Below are 10,229 nucleotides of genomic sequence, written 5' to 3' on the forward strand. Positions count from 1 at the left end.
CCCTCCTAACCATACCCAAGCACTGCGAACATTTTGGCGATGTCCATTTTGCTCTATGAGTTCATGGATAACTAACCCTAACCCTAAGTGGAATTTTCCTCTAATGGTATTTCCCCATGTATTTAACCAGGAAAGGTAGGGTAGGTTATAAAGGTCAGTGCCATCCTAACCATACCCAAGCACTGCAAATTTGTTGGTGATGTGCATTTTGTTCTTTGGATTCATGTTGACCTACCCTAACCCTAAGTGGAATTTTGCTCCAATGGGATTTTCCATGTATTTTACCACAAAAGATAGATAGGGCAGGCTAGAAAAGTCAGTGCCCTCCTAACCATACCCAAGCACTGCGAATTTGTTGGCGATGTCCATTTTGCTCTATGAGTTCATGGTGACCTAACCCTAACCCTAAGTGGAATTTTCCTCCAATGGGATTTTACCATATATTTTACCAGGAAATATAGATAGGGCAGGTTAGAAAAGTAAGTCCCCTCCTAACCATACCCAACCCTGCAAACTTTTTGGTGATGTCCATTTTGCTCTATGGGTTCATGGTGACCTAACCCTAACCCTAAGTGGAATTTTCCTCTAATGGGATTTCCCCATGTATTTTACCAGGAAAGGTAGGGCAGGCTAGAAAAGTCAGTGCCCCCCTAACCATACCCAAGCACTGCGAATTTGTTGGCGATGTCCATTTTGCTCTATGAGTTCATGGTGAACTAACCCTAACCCTAAGTGGAATTTTCCTCTAATGGGATTTCCCCATGTATTTTACCAGGAAAGGTAGGATAAGTTATAAAGGTCAGTGCCATCCTAACCATATCCTAGCACTGCAAATTTGTTGGTGATGTCCATTTTTCTCTATGGGTTCATGTTGACCTACCCTAACCCTAAGTGGAATTTTCCTCCAATGGATTTTCCCATGTATTTTACCACAAAAGATAGATAGGGCAGGCTAGAAAAGTCAGTGCTTTCCTAACAATATCCAAGCAATGCAAATTTTTTGGCGATGTCCATTTTGCTGTATGGGTTCATGGTGACCTAACCCTAACCCTAAGTTGAATTTTCTTCCAATGCAGTGGTTCTCAACCTGTGGGTCGGGACCCCATTTGGGGTCGATCGACCATTTCACGGGGGTCGCCAAGCAAGGCTGTCCGCCATTATTTTAGTCCGCCATTTTTTTGTCTGCCATTTTTTTCTCCTTTTCCGGCAGGTACCTTACCTCCCTTGAGCTGGGCCAGCTGGTGGTCGGCCTGCTCCATCTCTGCCGCTTGCCAGCTACGCCTCGGCCGGCGCAGGGGGCGGAACCATGCATGCGTGGCGCTCCCGGGCAGGGAAAGTCCTCGACTTACGACCGGTTGGGTAGTCCTCGACTTACAACCGGTTTAGTCCTCGACTTACGACCGGTTTAGTCCTCGACCTACGACCGGTTTAGTCCTCGACTTACGACCGGTTGGGGTCGCGGCATTAAAAAGGTTGAGAACCACTGCTCCAATGGGATTTTTCCATGTATTTTACTAGGAAAGATAGATAGGGCAGGCTAGAAAAGTCAGTGCCCTCTTAACCTTACCCAAGCACTGTGAATTTTCTGCCAATGGGATTTTCAGTTTTATTTTACCAGGAAAGATAGATTTGGCAGGCTAGAAAAGTCAGTGCCTTCCTAACTATAACCAAACAGTGGGAATTTGTTGGCGATGTCCATTTTGCTCTATGAGTTCATGGTGATACTCTTAGGGTAAGAGTTAGGTCACTATGAAAGCATAGAGCAAAGTTGACATCACCAACATATTTGCAGTGCTTAGCTATGGTTAAGCGGGCATTGACTTTTCGAGCCTGCCCTATCTATCTTTCCTTGTAAAATACACTGGGAAATCCCATTGGAAGAAAATTCCACTTAGGGTTAGGGTTAGGTCACCATGAACCCATAGAGCAAAATGGACATTGCCAACAAATTTGCATTGCTTGGATATGGTTAGGAAAGCACTGACTATTCTACCCTGCCCTATCAATCTTTCGTGGTCAACTACATGGGGAAATCCCATTGGAGGAAAATTCCACTAAGGGTTAGGGTTAGGTCACCAATAACCCATAGAGCAAAATGGACATCGCCAACAAATTTGCAGTACTTGGGTATAGTAGGGAGGGCACTGACCTTTCTTGCCTGCCCTATGTTTCCTGGTAAAATACATGGGAAAATCCCATTGGAGGAAAATTCCACTTAGGGTTAAGGTTAGGTCACCATGAACCATACGGCAAAATGGAGATCACCAACAAATTCGCAGTGCTTGGGTATGGTTAAGAGGACACTGACTTTTCTAGCCTGCCCTATCTATGTTTCCTGGTAAAATACATGGGAAAATCCCATTGGAGGAAAATTTCACTTAGGGTTAGGGTTAGGTCACCATGAACCCATAGAGCAAAATGTACATCGCAAAAAAAATCGCAGTGCTTGGGTATGATTAGGGGGGCACTGACTTTTATACCCTGCCCTTTCTATCTTTCCTAGTAAAATACATGGGAAAATGCCATTCGAGGAAAATTCCATGTAGGGTTAAGGTTAGGTCACCATGAACTCATAGAGCAAAATGGACATCGCCAACAAATTCGCAGTGCTTGGGTATGGTTAGGGGGGCACTGACTTTTATACCCTGCTCTTTCTATCTTTCCCAGTAAAATACATGGGGAAATCCCATTGGAGGAAAATTCCACTCAGGGTTAGGGTTAGGTCACAATGAACCCATAGAGCAAAATGGACATCGCCAACAAATTTGAAGTACTTGGGTATAGTAGGGAAGGCACTGACCTTTCTTGCCTTCCCTATGTTTCCTGGTAAAATACATGGGAAAATCCCATTGGAGGAAAATTCCACTTAGGGTTAAGGTTAGGTCACCATGAACCCATATGGCAAAATGGACATCGCCAACAAATTCGCAGTGCTTGGGTATGGTTAGGAGGGCACTGAAATTTCTAGCCTGCCATATCTATATTTCATGGTAAAATACATGGGAAAATTCCATTGGCGGAAAATTCCACTTAGGGTTAGGTCACCATGAACCCATAGAGCAAAATGGTGATTGCCAACAAATTCGCAGTGCTTGGGTATGGTTAAGAGGACACTGACTTTTCTAGCCTGCCCTTTCTATCTTTCCTAGTAAAATACATGGGAAAATCCCATTCGAGAAAAATTCCATGTAGGGTTAGAGTTAGGTCACCATGAACTCATAGAGCAAAATGGACATCGCCACCAAATTTGCATGCTTGGGTATGGTTAGGAGGGGACTTACTTTACTAGCCTGCCCTATCTATATTTCCTGGTAAAATATATGGTAAAATGCCATTGGAGGAAAATTCCACTTAGGGTTAGGGTAAGGTCACCATGAACCCATACAGCAAAATGGACATCGCCAAAAAATTCGCAGTGCTTGGGTATAGTTAGGGAGGCACTGACTTTTATACCCAGCCCTTTCTATCTTTCCTATTAAAATACATGGGGAAATCCCATTGGAGGAAAATTCCACTCAGGGTTAGGGTAATGTCACCATGAACCCATAGAGCAAAATGGACATCGCCAACAAATTCGCAGTGCTTGGGTATGGTTAGGAGGGCACTGAAATTTCTAGCCTGCCATATCTATATTTCATGGTAAAATACATGGGAAAATTCCATTGATGGAAAATTCCACTTAGAGTTAGGTCACCAGGAACCCATAGAGAAAATGGTGATTGCCAACAAATTCGCAGTGCTTGGGTATGGTTAGGAGGGCACTGACTTTTCTAGCCCGCCCTATCTATCTTTCCTGGTAAAATAAATGGGGAAATCCCGTTGGAGGAAAATTCCTCTTAGGGTTAAGGTTAGGTCACCATGAACCAATAGAGCAAAATGGACATCGCCAACAAATTTCCTTGCTTGGGTATGGTTGGGAGGGCACTGACATTTCTCTCCTGCCCTATTTATGTTTCCTGGTAAAATACATGGGGAAATCCCATTGGAGGAAAATTCCACTTAGAGGTAGGGTTAGTTCACCATGACCTCATAAAGCAAAATGGACATGGCCAAAAAGTTTGCATTGCTTGGGTATGGTTACAAGGGCACTGACTTTTCTAGCCTGCCCTATCTATGTTTCCTGGTAAAATACATGGGAAAATCCCATTGGAGGAAAATTCCACTTAGAGTTAGGGTTAGGTCACCATGAACCCATAAAGCAAAATGGACATCGCCAACAAATTCGCAGTGCTTGAGTATGGTTAGGAGGGCACTGACTTTTCTAGCCTGCCCTATCTATCTTTTGTGGTAAAATACATGGGAAAATCCTATTGGAGTAAAATTCCACTTAGGGTTAGGGTAGGTCAACATGAACCCATAGGGCAAAATGCACATTGCCAACAAATTTGCAGTGCTAGGGTATGGTTAGGATGGAACTGACCTTTATAACTTACCCTACCTTTCCTGGTAAAATACATGGGGAAATCCCATTAGAGGAAAATTCCACTTAGGGTTAGGGTTAGTTCACCATGAACTCATAGAGCAAAATGGACATCGCCAAAATGTTCGCAGTGCTTGGGTATGGTTAGGAGGGCACTGACTTTTATACCCTGCCCTATCTATCTTTCGTGGTAAAATACATGGGGAAATCCCATTGGAGATAAATTCCACTTAAGGTTAGGGTTAGGTCACCATGAACCCATAGAGCAAAATTGACATCATCAACAAATTGGCAGTGCTTGGGTATGGTTAGGAGGGCACTGACTTTTCTAGCCTGCCCTATCTATCTCTCATGGTAAAATATATGGTAAAATCCCATTGGAGGAAAATTCCACTTAGGGTTAGGGTTAGGTCACCATGAACCCATAGAGCAAAATGGACATCACCAAAAAGTTTGCAGGGTTGGGTATGGTTAGGAGGGCACTGACTATTCTAGCCTGCCCTATCTATGTTTCCTGGTAAAATACATGGGAAAATCCCATTGGAGGAAAATTCCACTTAGGGTTAGGGTAGGTCAACATGAGCCCATAGAGCAAAATGCACATCGTCAACAAATTTGCAGTGCTAGGGTATGGTTAGGATGGAACTGACCTTTATAACTTACCCTGCCTTTCCTGGTAAAATACATGGGGAAATCCCATTAGAGGAAAATTCCACTTAGGGTTAGGGTTAGTTCACCATGAACTCATAGAGCAAAATGGACATCGCCAAAATGTTCGCAGTGCTTGGGTATGGTTAGTAGGGCACTGACTTTTCTAGCCTGCCCTATCTATATTTCGTGGTAAAATACATGGGGAAATCCCATTGGAGGAAAATTACACTTAGGGTTAGGGTTAGGTCACCATGAACCCATAGAGCAAAATGGACATCGCCAACAAATTCGCAGTGCTTGGGTATGGTTAGGGGGGCACTGACTTTTATACCCTGCCCTTTCTATCTTTCCTAGTAAAATACATGGGGAAATCCCATTAGGTCACCATGAACTCATAGAGCAAAATGGACATCGCGAACAAATTCACAGTGCTTGGGTATGGTTAGGAGGGGACTTACTTTTCTAGCCTGCCCTATCTATATTTCCTGGTAAAGTGCATGGGAAAATCCCATTGGAGGAAAATTCCACTTAGGGTTAGGGTTAGGTCACCATGAACTCATAGAGCAAAATGGACATCGCCAATAAATTCGCAGTTCTTGGGTATGGTTAGGAGGGCACTGACTTTTCTAGCCTGCCCTATCTATCTTTTGTGGTAAAATACGTGGGAAAATCCCATTGGAGGAAAATTCCACTTAGGGTTAGTGTAGGTCAACATGAACCCATAGAGCAAAATGGACATCACCAACAAATTTGCAGTGCTAGGGTATAGTTAGGATGGCACTGACCTTTATAACTTGCCCTACCTTTCCTGGTAAAATACATGGGATAATCCCATTAGAGGAAAATTCCACTTAGGGTTAGGGTTAGGTCACCATGAACTCATAGAGCAAAATGGACATCGCCAAAATGTTCGCAGTGCTTGGGTATGGTTAGGGGGGCACTGACTTTTATCCTCTGCCCTTTCTATCTTTCCTAGTAAAATACATGGGGAAATCCCATTGGAGGAAAATTCCACTTAGGGTTAGGGTTAGGTCACCATGAACCGATAGAGCAAAATAGATATCGCCAACAAATTCGCAGTTCTTGGGTATGGTTAGGAGGGCACAGACTTTTCTAGCCTGCCCTATCTATCTTTCCTGGTAAAATATATGGTAAAATCCAATTGGAGGAAAATTCCACTTAGGGTTAGGGTAGGTCACCATGAACCCATAAAGCAAAATGGACATCGCCAACAAATTCGCAGTGCTTGTGTATGGTTAGGAGGGGACTTACTTTTCTAGCCTTCCCTATCTATATTTCCTGGTAAAATATATGGTAAAATCCTATTGGAGGAAAATTCCACTTAGGGTTAGGGTTAGGTCACCATGAACCCATAGAGCAAAATGGACATCACCAAAAAATTTGCAGGGTTGGGTATGGTTAGGAGGGCACTGACTTTTCTAGACTGCCCTATCTATATTTTCTGGTAAAATACATGGGAAAATCCCATTGGAGGAAAATTCCACTTAGGGTTAGGTCACCATGAACTCATAGAGCAAAATGGACGTCGCCAAGATATTAGCAGTGCTTGGGTATGGTTAGGAGGGCACTGACTTTTCTAGCCTGCCCTATCATTTGTGGTAAAATACATGGGAAAATCCCATTGGAGGAAAATTCAACTTAGGGTTAGGGTAGGTCAACATGAACCCATAGAGCAAAATGCACATCACCAACAAATTTGCAGTGCTAGGGTATGGTTAGGATGGCACTGACCTTTATAACTTACCCTACCTTTCCTGGTAAAATACATGGTAAAATCCTATTGGAGGAAAATTCCACTTAGGGTTAGGGTTAGGTCACCATGAACCCATAGAGCAAAATGGATATCACCAAAAAGTTTGCAGGATTGGGTATGGTTAGGAGGGGACTTACTGTTCTAGCCTGCCCTATCTGTATTTCCTGGTAAAATACATGGGGAAATCCCATTGGAGGAAAATTCCACTTAGGGTTAGGGTTAGGTCACCATGAACCCATAGTGCAAAAGGTACATCGCAAAACAATTTGCAGTGCTTGGGTATGGTTAGGGGGGCACTGACTTTTATACCCTGCCCTTTCTACCTTTCCTAGTAAAATACATGGGGAAATCCTATTGGAGGAAAATTCCACGTAGGGTTAGGGTTAGGTCACCATGAACTCATAGAACAAAATGGACATCGCCAACAAATTCGCAGTGCTTGGGTATGGTTAAGAGGGGACTTACTTTTCTAACCTGCCCTATCTATATTTCCTGGTAAAATATATGGTAAAATGCCATTGGAGGAAAATTCCACTTAGAGTTAGGGTTAGGTCACCATGAACCCATAGAGCAAAATGGACATCGCCAACAAATTGGCAGTACTTGGGTATAGTAGGGAGGGCACTGACCTTTCTTGCCTGCCCTATGTTTCCTGGTAAAATACATGGGAAAATCTCATTGGAGGAAAATTCTACTTAGGGTTAGGGTAAGGTCACCATGAACCCATACGGCAAAATGGACATCGCCAACAAATTCGCAGTGCTAGGGTATGGTTAGGAGGGCACTGATATTTCTAGCCTGCCATATCTATATTTCATGGTAAAATAAATGGGGAAATCCCGTTGGAGGAAAATTCCACTTAGGGTTAGGTCACCATGAACCCCTAGAGCAAAATGGTGATCGCCAATAAATTCGCAGTGCTTGGGTATAGTTAGGAGGGCATAGACTTTTCTAGCCTGCCCTATCTATCTTTCCTGGTAAAATAAATGGGGAAATCCCGTTGGAGGAAAATTCCACTTAGGGTTAGGGTTAGTTCACCATGAACTCATAGAGCAAAATGGACATCGGCAAAATGTTCGCAGTGCTTGGGTATGGTTAGGAGGGGACTTACTTTTCTAGCCTGCCCTATCTATCTTTCCTGGTAAAATAAATGGGGAAATCCCGTTGGAGGAAAATTCCTCTTAGGGTTAAGGTTAGGTCACCATGAACCAATAGAGCAAAATGGACATCGCCACCAAATTTGCACGCTTGGGTATGGTTGGGAGGGCATTGACATTTCTCTCCTGCCCTATTAATGTTTCGTGGTAAAATACATGGGGAAATCCCATTGGAGGAAAATACCACTTAGGGTTAGGGTTAGGTCACCATGAACCTATAGAGCAAAATGGACATCACCAAAAGGTTTGCAAAGTTGGGTATGGTTAGGAGGGCACTGACTTTTCTAGCCTGCCCCATCTATGTTTCCTGGTAAAATACATGGGAAAATCCCATTGCAGGAAAATTCCATTTAGGGTTAGGGTTAGGTCACCATGAACTCATAGAGCAAAATGGACATCGCTAACAAATTCGCAGTGCTTGGGTATGGTTAGGAGGGCACTGACTTTTCTAGCCTGCCCTATCTATATTTCCTGGTAAAATATATGGTAAAATGCCATTGGAGGAAAATTCCACTTAGGGTTAGGGTAGGTCAACATGAACCCATAGAGCTAAATGCACATCACCAACAAATTTGCAGTGCTAGGGTATGGTTAGGATGGCACTGACCTTTATAATTTACCCTACCTTTCCTGGTAAAATACATGGGGAAATCACATTAGAGGAAAATTCCACTTAGGGTTAGGGTTAGTTCACCATGAACTCAGAGAGCAAAATGGACATCGCCAAAATGTTCGCAGTGCTTGGGTATGGTTAGGAGGGCACTGACTTTTCTAGCCTGCCCTATCTATCTTTCGTGGTAAAATACATGGGGAAATCCCATTGGAGGAAAATTCCACTTAGGGTTAGGGTTAGGTCACCATGAACCCATAGAGCAAAATGGAAAACGCCAACAAATTCGCAGTGCTTGGGTATGGTTAGGGGGGCACTGACTTTTCTAGCCTGCCCTTTCTATCTTTCCTAGTAAAATACATGGGGAAATCCAATTGGAGGAAAATTCCATTTAGGGTTAGGGTTAGTTCACCATGAACTCATAGAGCAAAATGGATATCGCCAACAAATTTGCAGTGCTTGGGTATGGTTAGGAAAGGACTTACTTTTCTAGCCTGCCCTATCTATATTTCGGGGTAAAACATATGGTAAAATCCCATTGGAGGAAAATTCCACTTAGGGTTAGGGTTAGGTCACCATGAACCTATAGAGCAAAATGGACATCACCAAAAAGTTTGCAAAGTTGGGTATGGTTAGGAGGGCACTGACTTTTCCCGCCTGCCCATATCTATGTTTCCTGGTAAAATACATGGGAAAATCCCATTGGAGGAAAATTCCACTTAGGGTTAGGGTTAGGTCACCATGAACTCATAGAGCAACATGGACATCGCCAACAAATTCGCAGTGCTTGGGTATGGTTAGGAGGGCACTGACTTTTCTAGCCTGCCCTATCTATCTTTTGTGGTAAAATACATGTGAAAATCCCATTGGAGGAAAATTCCACTTAGGGTTAGGGTAGGTAAACATGAACCCATAGAGCAAAATGCACATTACCAACAAATTTGTAGTGCTAGGGTATGGTTAGGATGGCACTGACCTTAATAACTTACCCTACCTTTCCTGGTAAAATACATGGGGAAATCCCATTAGAGGAAAATTCCACTTAGGGTTAGGGTTAGTTCACCATGAACTCATAGAGCAAAATGGACATCGCCAAAATGTTCGCAGTGCTTGGGTATGGTTAGGAGGGCACTGACATTTCTAGCCTGCCCTATATATCTTTCGTGGTAAAATACATGGGGAAATCCAATTGGAGGAAAATTCCACTTAAAGTTAGGTCAACATGAACCCATAGAGCAAAATGGACATCGCCAACAAATCTGCAGTGCTTGGGTATGGTTAGGGGGGCACTGAATTTTATACACTGCTCTTTCTATCTTTCCTAGTAAAATACATGGGGAAATGCCATTGGAGGAAAATTCCACTTAGGGTTAGGGTTAGGTCACCATGAACCCATAGAGCAAAATGGACATCGCCAACAAATTCGTAGTGCTTGGGTATGGTTAGGAGGGGACTTTCTTTTCTAGCCTGCCCTATCTATATTTCCTGGTAAAATATATGGTAAAATGCCATTGGAGGAAAATTCCACTTAGGGTTAGGGTTAGGTCACCATGAACCCATAGAGCAAAATGGACATCACCAACAAATTCGCACTGCTTGGGTATAGTTAGGGGGGCA

This window comes from Protobothrops mucrosquamatus, unplaced genomic scaffold (genome assembly GCF_001527695.2).
Source record: "Protobothrops mucrosquamatus isolate PMUCROS unplaced genomic scaffold, P.Mucros_1.0 scaffold457, whole genome shotgun sequence".
Classification (NCBI taxonomy): domain Eukaryota; kingdom Metazoa; phylum Chordata; class Lepidosauria; order Squamata; family Viperidae; genus Protobothrops; species Protobothrops mucrosquamatus.